The sequence below is a fragment of the Onychomys torridus genome, chromosome 1 (genome assembly GCF_903995425.1).
Source record: "Onychomys torridus chromosome 1, mOncTor1.1, whole genome shotgun sequence".
NCBI lineage: Eukaryota > Metazoa > Chordata > Mammalia > Rodentia > Cricetidae > Onychomys > Onychomys torridus.
Window position 1 is genome coordinate 24423108 of NC_050443.1, and position 14438 is coordinate 24437545.

The following is a 14438-nucleotide window of genomic DNA, read 5'->3' on the forward strand; positions in this document are numbered from 1 at the left end:
CCTGTCACTTTGCAGAATGGTGACAGTATTAGGAAGCCTCCCATGAATCCTCTCTTTCATTTCAACTCCCTAATAAGGTTTTCCCCCACTTGGAGTTCCAGATGTCAAAGTTGGGCAGAACTTATCTGGCTCTTGACTGTGCAAGAGGACCACCTGTTGTACTGTGGCCAAATCTTCATGTTCAGTTCAAACCAAAGAGAAAATAGTGTGCGATGACAAGAGACTCTTCATGAGTTATGCACAGCCTCCCATGAAAACTGAAGGACTCTATTGCATCAAAAACTGAATATACCCTGTTTGGATGGCTCACAGGTCTTTAGATTTCCATGTGAAGTCAGGGAGATGTTTGAAAGGCCTCACTTCCCTGCTCACATACAACTGGAAAGAGACTTCAAATCTTTCTTCTTATAAACTGCCCATTCCACACGAGTTAGAAATACTCTTCATAACTCCCTAATGGAGCAAGTGGGACAAGATGTTATTAATACCATGGCAGGTGCATTTGGCTTTTGACCTCAGCCGGCAGGGGTACTGAGGAGCCATTATTTCTGATACCTATTAGATTTCATCTTTTAACAAGGAGTACCCTTGAGTAAATCCATGTCTAGCCATTCCTTTTGTCTTTTCAACACCCCTCCCCCTGAAGTTTGGTGACATTAAACACTGAGGACAAATCATCACATGTACAGATTTCGTATCAAATAAAAGAACTCATTTTGCCGCTGAAGGGGGTTTAACCTCTCCCAGATCTTAGGCTGTGCATAATTAATGTATCATTCAGTATTTGACTTTGGTATTTTCCATACAAATTTCACCTTAAATATGCCGTGTGTTCTATGCTCACAAAACTATGTTCAACTTATTTTGTGGACTTTGTCTTTAGTTGGATGGATGCCACTGTCTTATTTTTCCTAAGGAGGACATGTGTGGAGAAAGCACCCTTCTTTCTGTCATTCCATAAGCCTTCACTCAGTGCCTAGCAAGGAGCTTGGAAATGGATGGAAACAGGCTGTTAAAATGCATTTGCTGATATGAATACTAGAAATGAGGGTGATGGCATTGGAGGCTGCTGTGACACAACCTGGGACATATCTCAGAGGTTACTTTCCTTGTATTTTCTCACGAAACCTTCAGCAGTTCTGAGAGGCAGAATCACGGGTCTGATTTGACAGACAAGAACTTATCAACATGACACCTATAGTAGGTGGCCAAGCCAGGTGCAACCTACATCCTGGACTCCATGGGACATCCACTTCTTAGCCGGCAGCACTGTCATACTGTATGTGTCATGGCTATGGCTATAAGATTTGGTCATAGAGATGGGCCTGGATAGTTTGCCTTTCTGAGGATGGAGACAGAAGTCTTGAGGGACAGGTTACAAAGTTCCTGAGCTGTACTGCTTCTCCTTGTTAAGTCACCCAGCTGAGCTACAGCTGCAAAGGTAGTCCCTGCCTGTGCTCCCATGTTAACCACAGAATACCTGATCAAAGAAGGTTAAGGGAGGAATGATTTAGTTTGGTTCAGTTGGAGAGGTATAATCAAGAAAATATAGGGGACTTTGTGGCTGCAGGAGTATGTTCTGGAACTCCTCATATTTCCATAGGTCAGGGAGCAGTTCTGAGGGAAGAAGCAGGGCTGGGTCATAACCCTAAGGCCCACTTCTGGTGACCTGCTTTCTCCAGATATGCCGCCATCTGGAAGCCCAGTGTTTAAATACATATCTCACACCCAAACTTTAACCTCCCCACTCTTTCTTGGTGACATGTTGGGGGTACATCTTTTCAATCCTTTCTTGTCTGAATCTGCCCTCCTGCCAAGTTGATGAGATGTAGGGACATGCTTTCTATTGATTTTTAAAGGCAATGCAGGACTCAACTGATAATCATAGGTGTGACCTGTGCTGTTGTGCAGGCAGACACAAGCAGCTCGGAGCCTTGTTGTGTGATTCTGATGTTTGGGGTATGCATTCTTTGAAGATTACTTCTAAAGCAAGGCTTCCAAATCCTTAATTCACGATTCTGTCTCTTCCTGTGGTGTTTACATTCCACCATGGCAGAAGATCACTGTGAAAGAAAAAGATGAAAATACACTTCTAAGAAGGGCTTTCTGTTCATGGGCCTCCTTCAAAGACCCTAGTTCTCTCTCCTCTTGTCAACACTCAAGTCTGGGCTTCATCTCCAGGAACACACACATTAGCGTGCAGCTTGAAGGGTTGTTATGCTATGTTGGCACACTGAATATGAGTTCTTGGGGCATGGAGCTGCACGGAGCACATGTGGGTGGGACTTCCATCTGCCACACGGTTTTCACAGGTATAGTTCAGGAGTGATTCATCCATTTCTGGAATAATCCTGGGAAGAGACTGACATGGCCCATGAACTTTGCAATGATGGGTGCTGAGAAGCAATCCTGATATGGAAAGTCATTGAGTTGGAGCCTGAGAGTGGAGTACCATGTGGTCACATGATAGTTCTTGGTTTACTAACCTCCCAGATGACTCTGTTTTCTCTTCCTCTGTATCACCTCAAAAGGCACTAAAATGCACAGTCAATGTAAGGACCAAGTTAAATCAGATCTTTCCCAATATGATTGTTTTCATGCCTTTTCTTAAAGAGAGGGAGGGGCAAAGACGAAGGATCAGAAACTTAGGAAAATACAGTGTTCTTACTTTTGCTGTTACTATTGCTGTCTGAATTTGGGGGAGTCCTCATACTACACTTGCCCTTCTGACACCAAGGGGATAGATTTAAAGATTCTCTCTGAACTTGAGACCTCTGACCTAGCTTTTGATGGATGTAAGGGCCTGCCCAGGTACCGTCTATTCTCAATGTGAGCAGTGCTTTGCACATTTTAGGTTCTCCCTCGCCATTGGACAATATAGGCTAACTCATCACAGAGCCTTCTCTGGATCAGGAACCCAGATGGGAATCACTCTGTGTGAGGCCTTTGCATTGTGGGAAGGCTACCCAGAAGCCATTTTGGATGCTGTTTGTGTCACTCACGAAGTTTCCTCCCTCTCATTAACATGTATGGTTTTGGAACACAGGGTCACAGCAATGTCCCCAGGTCCCTGATGGGTCCAGTCTTGGGCTTGGGCTGCACACTCACCTTTTCTGTAATACATTCAGAAATGGAGACCAGGGCCATGTGGACCTTTCATGCCATTTCTGCACTGCCTCCTTAACATTCTGCTCACCATTGAAAGCTCGGTTTAATCTTAAAACTAAAACATAAAATAGTAAATTATTTCCCTTTAAAAATACACTCCATTTCTGGGGAATGCACCCTAGAAGTTCTGATGGCCCTGGCTAGCTCTGGTACTGCACTATGCCCCAGTTCCCCCTCCCCCCTCCGTCTTTGGTTTCCTCTGGAGAATAATGGAGATAGATTTCATAGTATGGAAGGGCAGTAGTATGTACGATGGGGTGGAATTACAGGCCTTATCCCTTCTATTTCTTTCAAAACAGCATCACTGAGGCTCACTAAAATCAACCCCAGGCCTTTTCTGTTTCCTTCGTCACCTGTATGGAGTGATATGGGACACACATCTCCCTTACCTCTGAGTAAATAGACATCCTCATAACCAACCTGTGAGGTCTGTGGTGTCTAGAGTAGAACCATCAATAGTGGAGCATAAAAGGGGCTGGGTAGGAATGGGACTAGGTCACCCAACAAACAACAAATGTGTTGTGATGGATCCCTGTTTATCTCACCTTTTTATAACATTTATGATTCAGTGCTGGGATACTAGAAAAGTGAGATTCTTAGTGATGACAGTGTTGAGGACATGTCTAGTTATTTTAGAAATTTGTTGTGAATCTCATAAAAAAAATTCCATTTTAACTCCATTTGGTCCATTGTACTTTGAAGAGGATGGAAAGTCATTGGAAAATGATGGTGGTGATAGTGATGGTGTCGAGCTACAGAAAGCAAAAAGATGTAGAATCATGGTCCTGCCCCAGTAGGGCTCTCACCCTTTAAGCAATCCTCCTACCATTCTGAATGTGTTGGTTTTTTGATGGCCTAATTGGTACAGGGAGACCCTTCTGGTAGAGTGGAGGATGATTCTAGCTGGTGTTTCTAGAGGGCAGTGTGAATGATAAATACTGTTAATATTCAGAAGGAAGAATCAATTTAAAAAATGTGCCTTTGATTCACTAATCTCTGACATTGAGACATTTTTTGAAGTCCATTGCTATAATTAGAATTCTATAAGCCATTTTATGCCTCTATCAAAATTTTAAGAGACATAGAAAATTTAAGATTCTTTTTTTCCTTTTGGTCTGGGCTGAGAATTCATCAAATCAATGTGAGTGGTCCTGCAGGAGATTCTGTGTATTACTAGGGATTCACTCTTTTATAAGGCCGTGTTGACAGTTTCCCTGGAGCTGCCAAACAAGCTCCAGCCTGGGTTTTAAGACCTTCTTTGGATTGCTTCTGCCTTGGTTTGACTTGCTCTTTTCTGAAGAAATGTGGGGGCTGAGTGACCAAGCAAAGGTGGCTATGTCTGTCTTAGGAGGCTGGGACTATGTCCCCACCCCACTGATGGTGCTAGTGTGCCATGGCTGGCTAAGGGAAGGGGGGAGTTGGAGAGGCTGGGTCACTGGGGACTGGTGGAGCAACACCGACAGCTTCTGCTGGGCTCAGGTGAGCCATGGAGGAGCTTCCAGATGGTTACTGGTGGCATATGGTCCATAAGCCCTGTGTGAAAGTCCTTCCTTAGTCCTAAGGAAGGGAACAAGGCTTCAACAGATTAGTGAGAGAAAAGACGATAATTCCAAATCAATACTTCATCTCGATTTTTTCCCCTTTTATTTTTTTTTAAACCACCTCCTTCCTAAAGCAGAAGCTCTTTTTGCCTAAAAAAAAAATCAGTTTGCAGAGAAGACTGATTGAGCCACAACTGAACAGAGGCCCATGTCACCATGGCCCTGTGACGATTAGCATGAAGAAGGCTGCACTTTAGCCAGCCTGAAACTTGTTCCTAACAGAATGTTAAAGACTCAGTGAAAAGAGAGATTACGTCTATCTAGTTACACCATTCCTTGATATATGCTCCATGTCACAGCCTCATTGTCTCCTGGGTAAAGACAGAGAGTTCAAATACCCACTATCTCTCCCCTGGTGCTCCAAATGCTCGGCTTTGAAGTTTTTATAATCCATCTGTCATCTTCTAGCGAGGAGGGCACATGTTCTGTACCACTCAATTACAGAATTCTCCTTTGCCAGCTCCAGTGAGACAGGCAAGAATGTTATGGGTGGTTGAGAGAGACTGTCAGATACACTAAATTCCTGGGATTCATACAGGCAGTGTTATTCCAGGGCAGGGATAGCCCATCTTATTGTTCAAGTTCATTACGGATACATTTGGCATTGGTCGACAGAGCCTTTGATTTTTTTCTTCCCCCTTCTGTTTGAGAGAGTTGTCTTATATTTGATTGTTCAAATTTGAAAAAAAAATCATTTAGCCCTCCACTGTAATGTGGACCCTCAAATGCAGATTGAAAAGATGACATTTGGTTTTGCTAACAAGAAGCCGGTAGCCCAATTGCGATGAGCTTGGGAAGTCAGCAATGCTTTTCTTTTCACTTTGATGAAATCAGAATTTTTTTTTTTTAAACAAACTTGGGTTCGTTATGGCAACTAGATACAGTCTGAGCATCACGGGATCACGGGATGGATTTTATCATTCTGTGAATGGACACCCTGAGCAGCTATTAAGTGTTTTGCTGTTTGCTGAGAGGAGAGTGGAGAAAGTTAACAGGGACAGAAGAGTCTTTAAAATGGCAGTTGTATTTAGGGACGATCCACCTTGGAGTGGCTGGTGTTGCTAAGATCTGGGGACTTCTCACTCATTGAGTCACGGGTGGTTAAATTCGTTGTCTTATGTGAAATGAATTTGATGATCTCAGCTTAGCCTCTAGTGGGTATTAATTCACATTATGAAATATCCCAGAATAATTTAGCACCGTGTGGCATAATTTGCATTTTTACTCAAGATAGGGGCAATAATGGATATGCTCCTTTTCTCTCTTCTATGCAAAGAGGCCAACTCGCGTTGGTGGCTTTTGGGGTGATGGTTTGTAAGGGCTAACTGTTAATAATTTGTAGGGAGCAGATGGCATAAGATCTTGGGGTAGTGAAAAGACTTTGTGCCTTGGGCACTGAAACCCAACAAGAGCCATTTGCAGGGATGTAGTTGCAGTTGAGGCGAGCTTTGACTTCATAACTCTGCCCATAGGTGATGCAGCCTGGATGCACATGACATTTCATAGCACATATATGTGTTTGGACGGAGGCATTCTATGGGTGCAGGTGGACTCTGTGCACCCCACAATTTGTAAAAAGAATGTCTTCCCTTTACCAACCACAGAGGGTTTCCAGAAAGGCAAGATATTATTACAGTAATTAATTTAGTGAAACTTCTAAAATCTGATCCTCTGTTCAAACTAATAATGGGAGGATGGGGTGGCTCGATGTCATTAATTGAAATCTGGAGACAATAAAAAAATGTCTTTTTGCAACTTCAATACAGCAGTCTGGAACTGTCGGGTCAGGCTGTGAACCAATTTTCTTCTCATTACTTTTGATTTTGGAGTCAATACAAATTTCATCAGTGATTGTAGGGTGCAGATCTCCGTCTGCAAGGACCCTGTCATGGGAGAATATGTGTTCGTGGTTGAAAGATTTACAGAACGCTTTTCTGGAGAGGCTGGAGAAGGTAGAAAATGCTGAAGCCCACAGCCTCCTCACTCAGGGTGATTAAGGGAACTGGACCTAGGAGGCTCAGAGCCTGCCTGCCAGCCAGGGGCAGCTGGTGGCTGCCTCTGTTCTCTTCCTTTTGGGAAATTTCTCCTTTGCTTCCTCTAAGCCTAAATTCCCACACCCAGCCCTGTTGTAATATCCCTTCAACTTACACATGTGAGTAGAGTATTCCTGCAGTCCACATAATGTCAGTCCCCAAAGAAACTTAATTGTAGGGAATAGGCTCAACTTTGCACGACTTGCTGACATTTTAAATGCATCCTGAGCAAAGAAGTCTTTTGTGTGGAAATGTGGACCCAGGGTGTGTCATGTGACTCCTCATTTTGCCTATATGGGATTTTCTTCTTTGCAAGTCATAGGATCAGCCCATCTATCATCAGATATTGGCCTAACTGGACATTTTTTTATGAGCCCAGTTTGCTATTTATGTTAAAAGCAATTCGCAGCAATGCCATGTCTTCGTGATTCCGTATTGGCAATAGCAACGTATGTTTAATCACATTTTCCATGAGTAATTATCTAATTCACATGATTACCAATATAATACAGGCAAATGGAACAGGGGTTTAACCCCATCCTGCTTGGGCAGTGACACAGGCACACAGGGACCTGGATGATCAGAGCATTTGAGAGCTCTGTTTTGCCTCTGTCTTATTGTGGATATTTTTATTAACAAGCTTTTTAAAGCTGGGCTTGAGGAAGAGCGAGGCTATTTGGAAGTCTGTGATAATGCGGTTTGAGGTTCACTCTGTCTGCGTTCTTCATGTTCAGGGTTGTCCTTCTTGAAGATTTCCGGGAGATGGAGGTCACATTTTTTATTCATGTTGAAAAATATTCATTTATCAGTATTGGTGCAACTGTAAACAAGTGATAAACTGACAACATCTACAACAGTAAAACTGACAGCATTTACTTTAATTTTCTGTCATTTTGGTAATTATATCAATCAAGACCCAAAACTAAAATGATATTTTAGCATGCAGTAAGAAATGAGGAATTCAGATCTTAAAAGACCATTACAATTAGCTTTGAAATGTTCGCCATTTTACCATAATTGTTTCATATAGCTTATATGTCTTCATTTACAGCCGAATATTCTGTTGATCTTTTATAAACAAAGTAGCACCCATCTGCTCCTTGAGACACTCCTGGCGCCTATTCATTGCAAAAATAATACATGTCCTAATGACTTCCACATATTTTGAAATCTCCCTTTTGAAATTGGACTTGGCAGATCGTTTGCAGGTACTTGAGTTGCATCTGTTTGCAATTTTGCAAACGCGGAAGACTTTAATGTTGAGCACTGCAAGAGGGCTATTTTAATCCTCAGATAACATTGGCTGTCATCAAAAGCCACATTTATCTTTTCGAAGGTGGGGCAAATGTTTAAAGTTAAAAGACAGTGAAAGGCCAAGGCCAAGTCTGAGGTCTGAATATTCTACTTCCATGCGCCATGCTCTCCCTTGGCTTTCCTTTTCTTTTTTAAATTTAAGTTTTAGCTTCATCCTTGTTGCCTAGATGTTTTCGCTGATAAAAAGAAAGATCAGGAAGAGAGTAAATCTGAAATAATTGTGAACTCCAGGCTCTCAGGCTCATTACCACCATGTGGCTAGCAGCTGACCAGTTTGGGGTCGACTCTTGTTTACAGCAACGAGCTAAACAGAATGGTGCCAGAGAGTACCCGCCTTGAATGTAGGAGATGGCTTGCCTCCCAGGGCAGGCTGCCATTCCTTGGGAGGGAGAGCAAGTCATGCAAGGCCAGGATCTGGTCAACTAGCTGATAAGACCCATCTCTAAATGGAGGGATGCTTGGTCAAAATGTCTGGGTGGATACCTGTTTCTTTTTGTAAACTCAGTAGCTTGAATCTGGAGTCAGCAAGTGCCTTTTCTCTCATTCTGTCTTTGATGCTGTCACTAGTTTCATTGGGCCCTCAGAACCGAGACAGAGGGACAGGATGTTTCACTCCTTTCTGTATCCCTTCTGATCCTCACTTGGATCTACTCATTGTGTGGAGGGCTTCTCCTTGTTGATCATTTGGCTGTGAAATTTCTCTTCAGAGGATAAAGAGGTAGACTGTTGGTGTCAGGAGGAAGTTGGCTATGGGAGTGTCACCAGCAACTGGTAACAGAACGGACTTCCTGATGAACTGAGTAAAGAGAGAGCCTCACTCATACCAGCTCCACCCTGCAGCTTAACATTTACATAATTGATGGGGGTGTTTCAGAGGCCTTTCTGGAAAAAAGAATCTAATAATAAAGTATATATTGAAGGATTGTTTCATAGTTCATATATAGTTGAAAATACCTTGGGATGAAAGAATCTACTAGAACCAGAGAGTGTTCTGGTTTTCTTAGTAGGTCAGCATTATTGGATACATCAATGGTTGATAAATGTCCATTTTCCTGATATTAGTGGCTTGTTAGTAGGTTCTATTCTGAATTTTCTTTTCAGGATTGTTCTTGTGTAGCATGCATTAAAGCCATCCTGGGCTAAATCTTTATTTTAATTTTTAATGTTTTGAAAATTCAATATGTGAGTACAGTATTTACATCATTTCTACTTTTTCCTTCCCCTTTCCAACTTCTCCTATGTCCCCCAACTCCCTCTCAAATTCATGACCTCATCTTTAATTATTATTGTTCATACATAGGCATGCTTTTTATTAAAACTTTATTGTTCATACATGTGTGCACTTTATTAGAAAAGTTTACAAGATGAAGCCACGTATTATTTACGTAAACTTCATATTTCAAGCAAAAGGCTCCCATCTGCATTCTGGGGAGTGATACTGGCTGGTGTAACCTGGATTTAAACACCTCTACTTAAGGCAGTGGGGGAAAAGCCATTTTAATTAAAATTAATGGATTTTTTTCCTTGATCATATTTTAACACACACCACACACACACACACACACACACACACACACACACACACACACACACATATGCGTTGCTGAATCCATTTAGTGTTGCTCCTATGTATGTGTATTTAGAGCTGATCACTTGGGATTGGATAACCTATTGGGGGCTCATCCTTGGAGAACACTGGCAGTCTCCTCTCTTAGAACCTGTAGCTCTTCACCTAAGGGTAGGGTGTTGTGAGACTTCCTTCATCCACATTGGCATGTCAACTGGTATTGTCATTGTGCTGGTCATATTTAGGAGACCATATTGCTGAGATGTCATGGGTGCAATTTCCCTGTCATAGGCAGAAGATACTACCTTAAAGTAGACACCCTGGTCCTCTGGCTCTTACAGTCTTTTCACCCTGTCTTCTGAGTTGTTTCTTGAGCCTTAGGATAGGGGCTGTGCTGTAGATGTATCAGCTGAGGATGGGCACCCCACAGTCAGCTGTTCTTTGCACGGTGACTAGTTGTGAATTTCTGTAATGGTCTCCCTCTGCTGTAAAAAGAAGGTTCTTTGATGAGGGTGAGAGCTGCTGCTATGTAATGGGGCTAGGCCTGGGAGCTGTTGGGTAAATCTAAGAGAAACTGGCAACAATTCAGCTTCTCCTGCCTTGTTTTATTTGCTGCTCTGGGGAGGGGAGGTGGTGATTTGCACAGAGTGGGAACTGGCATCCGATGTCTTTGCTTTTTCTGCGTCATTTATATTCTGATGCTCTCATATATGGGTGATTACACTTTAAAGAGAAAAGACCCCACACTTCTCAGATGACCAGAAATCTCACATTACCAGAGCGATATAGTGGGGAGCAGAGATGTGGGTCAGTCCGTACAGCAGCAGGGTTCTGAGATGAAAAGAGCAATGATTTTCCAAGTGTGAACCTGCTTAGAGAGGGCAGAGGTCACCTAGCAACTAGTGAGAAATACAAATTCTCATGCCCCTACAGTCAGAATGGTGGGGCCTCTGGTGATCTGGCCTGTGTGTGAACTAGCCCTCCAGAGGTTTCTGATGCACACGTTAGGGGGAAGCTGGCTGCCTCAGAGCATATAAAATGGGGGTGGCTTTTTTCTCATTCATCACTTGATAGTAGGATATTGAAAAATGTAGAGGTGACTGACATCTTAAATGTATTTATTTTACACATGCATGAACTCTGGGGAGTTCTGCCTTCTGTATTGCTACGGGTCAGCTGTGGAGTGGTTGATCTGTAACTTCCTGTATCCTGACTCATGTGGGTGTTAAGCATCTCCCTGTCCATACTGGGGGACTTGGCTGTTGCTTCTGGTGTGCAGCAAATACCCATGTTTCACAGAGTTTCCACAGTTACTTGTCTAAACTTTGCAAGTTGGGAAAGAAGAGTCTTATCATGATGGAGTTCATGCCTGTGTCATATTGGACAGAAGGTAGTTATGTGATTAGGAGGCATGGGGAAGAAGGGCTAGTGGTAGAGACAGGGGGGGTTGGCAACTCTTGATGTCTTGGCCATTTTCTTATTTCTTTGTAAGTTATTATTATTACCATTATTATTAATTTCATGTGTACAGTTGTTTTGCCTGCATGTATGTCTGTACCACATGTATGCAATGCCTGCAGAGGCCAGAAGAGGGCATCAGATTTCCTGGAGTTATAGACGGTTTTGAGCCATCATATGGGTGCCAGGAGTCGAACCTGGGTCCTCTGAAAGAGCAGCGAGAGCTTTTAACTGCTGAATCCCATGCTTTTTGCAACTAGAACTCCATTGTCAATGATTGATACATTTGATGATAAGTTTAAGATGGAATGGTAAGGAAATTTGTTGGCTATTCACTATGTTGCTATTGAGAATCTTCTTCTGGGCTGGAAAATGATAAGGGGAGTATTAGTTAGGGCTTCTATTGCTGTGCCAAAACACTATGACCAAACAGCAGTGGAAGAGTTACACTTCAGCATTGCTGTTCATCGCTGAAGAAAATCAGGAGAGGAACTCAAACAGGGCAGGATCCTGGAGGCAGGAGCTGATGCAGAGGTCTGGAGGAATACTGCTTACTGGCTTGCTTCCCATAGTTTGCTCAGTCCACCTTCTTGTAGAACCCAGGACCACCAGTCCAAGAATGGCCCCACCCACCATGGTCTGGGCCCTTCCCCACTGACCACTAAATGAGAAAATGCCTTACAGCTGGATCTCATGGAGGCATTTTCTCAACTGAGGCTCCTTCCTCTGATGACTCTAGCTTGTGTCAAGTTGACACACAAAATCACCCAGTATAGAGGAAAATGATAATGGGTGGGGACAAGTCCTTGTGAGGATGTTAGGGCTTGAGAATCAGCTATGGCCACCATATTTGAGACTCCAGTAAGTCCACAAAGCTTCAACTCCAGAGAAGGAAGAGACAGCTTAGATAGTTGGTGACATGTCTTCAGTACTCCTAGGCTCAGTCCTGTTCTAGGGACACTGAGACTCTCTGTACAGACCATAAGGTCCCTGGCTTATCTCATCCAGCCATGCCTCAGGGGTACCAGCTGAGGTCTTTCCTAGCAAAGCTTGTACTCTGTTAGACAATTTTAGATGTTATATGGATTTTAAGTTTTAAAAGTTGGGTATCTTAAGCCCTATTTGAGAAATATAACTAACATATCCTAACTATGATTTCACAGTTGTTATTTCTCGAGGTGAGAGTAAGTTTTAAAATATGACTTGATTTAAATTTAATTTATTGCGAAGTATTAAGTTCAGGTGGCCTAGAGACAATGGTGGGAAAAGAAGCAGGAAGGCTGCTCAGGCCTCCTCCATGCAGCTCCTGCCCCAGGCAGAGGAGGGAAGCCCCTCGGGAGATGTGCTTTGCTGATGGGAGTCCCACCCACCCTTCGAGCCTCATGTTGCTCATGGGTGCACTTCTGTATCTTGTTGGCAAAGCAATTACTGGCACTGTGGGAGGTCCACAGGTTCAAAGCTAGTGAAGAAAACCTAGTTCACCCTCTTCTGAAATGTAATTTGGTTTAGATGGTGCTGGTGGGATTTCATAAAGGAAAAACAACACCAATCCATGAGCAATTATATAAGAACAGAGTCCAGTTCTCTTCCTTGGACTGAGAGAGCCAAGGTGAGAAGGCCAAACCTCAGTATTCTCTCTGCTCTCCTGTCCAATTCCTGTTGGGACACAGTTCTTAAAAACAAGGAAGAGGCTGTCATAGAGTGGTCCCACCAAGTTTCCCTGAGGGATCAAACTGACAGAAACCCTTTTGCTAAGTGGCATTGAGTCAAAGCATAGGGCTTGTGCTATCTCTGCAGCCACCTGGAGTGCTGTGTCTAGTATCAGGCTGCAGGCTGTGCTTGGCTCTCTTGTTTCAAGGCTGTGGCTTGGGAGGGCTGTGCTTCTGAGTTCGGCTATGTTGTGTATCTGCTGTGACACTCAGGGAAGCAACTTGGCCAGAGCCTGGAAGAATCTTACAGGGACCTGTGAAAGCACCCTAGTGCTTTCCAAGCTCTTTGGTTGCTGAATGCTCAGAGAAACCCGAATGGTTGGTGACTAATGGCAGAGCAATAGTGTCACTTTCCTACAGTGGCAGGTATTTCACTCACAGAATGGATGTTCTAACTCTGCCTTGCTCATACTAAACCAACTCCTCTGTCCAGTGGCTAGCTGGGTTTGTTTAATTCAATCCCAGGAACTTTCCAAGGATGACTCCAAGGAGGTTGATTTTAAGTTTCCCATAAACCTGCCCCTGCCCCCACACAAATGGAGGGATAACACCAACTCCATGGAAATGACCTCTCAGAGACCAAAAAACTCCACAAGAAAATAAGACCCAGCAACTCAGCCATCCAGGAAAGAAACTCTCAATTTTTCTTCCAAGTTTGGCAGCCTGGTGAACTTGAAAGGTTAGCTATGAGTAAGCACAATCAGATCTTTCTTTTTGTCTATATTTAATTCAAATTCGACAGCTCCATGTTGACTTCTAATATAGAAAGGCCACCCACTATGGTGGCACTCCCAGCCAATGAAGCCTGGCTGGCAAAAGCTTTCTTAAAAGGTGCTAATCAGCCCGGAGAGGCCTGCCCTCTATCCCCATCAGTATCCTGAATTCAGATGTGCTGATAACCCAAAATTGAATGTGTCAGGATGCAGACCTGTGAGGGAAGGGGGGACTCCAGTCTAGAGGAGCTGGAGCCAGGAGACAATGACTTGCAGAGGGGCTTGCATTCTCCCTGGCCCCTAGCATTCCCTCTTCAACTGGTGTGTGTGTGTGTGTGTGTGTGTGTGTGTGTGTGTGTGTGTGTGTGTGTGTGAGAGAGAGAGAGAGAGAGAGAGAGAGAGAGAGAGAGAGATATTGAGAGAGATTATTGGCCAGGGCCAGGGACAAAATGGAAGCTTTCAAGTTCTGAAATATTTATAGGGTTGATTTAGATCTTGTGTATGTTAAAGGAATCAACAGATATTTTGGCTGCTAAGCGGTGAATGATAATTTGCAATTAATTTTTCTTTTATTAAGCCACGGCTATTTTAAACCTTTCTCCCACTCTCTCATAAGAGATAGACAGACACCCACCCCCACCCCAGTCTGTCAAGCACGTCTCACAGGGAAGTTTAACAAAAGAGTCGCTATTGTCACTGTCCCAGCCGCAGCAGTGCAGCTGAGGGTCAGTTGCTATTTCTATTTTAAACCTTGATTTTTGCAAAGTTTGTCTTTTGACTGTTCTCATTCTAATCAGGCTTAGTTGGGGAATCTGCTCCAAGCTCCACACCAGACTGAGGACAGAGGAGAAGATAAACTGAGGGGCGGGGCTAGG

General features: G+C 43.4%; 1 protein-coding gene across 8 annotated transcripts in view; it reads left to right on the forward strand.

Annotated features, from left to right (window-relative positions):
* Znf536 (zinc finger protein 536) overlaps window positions 1-14438 on the forward strand; it is a 453564-nt gene that overhangs the window by 22708 nt on the left and 416418 nt on the right. The gene's annotated exons all lie outside the window — the stretch shown is intronic.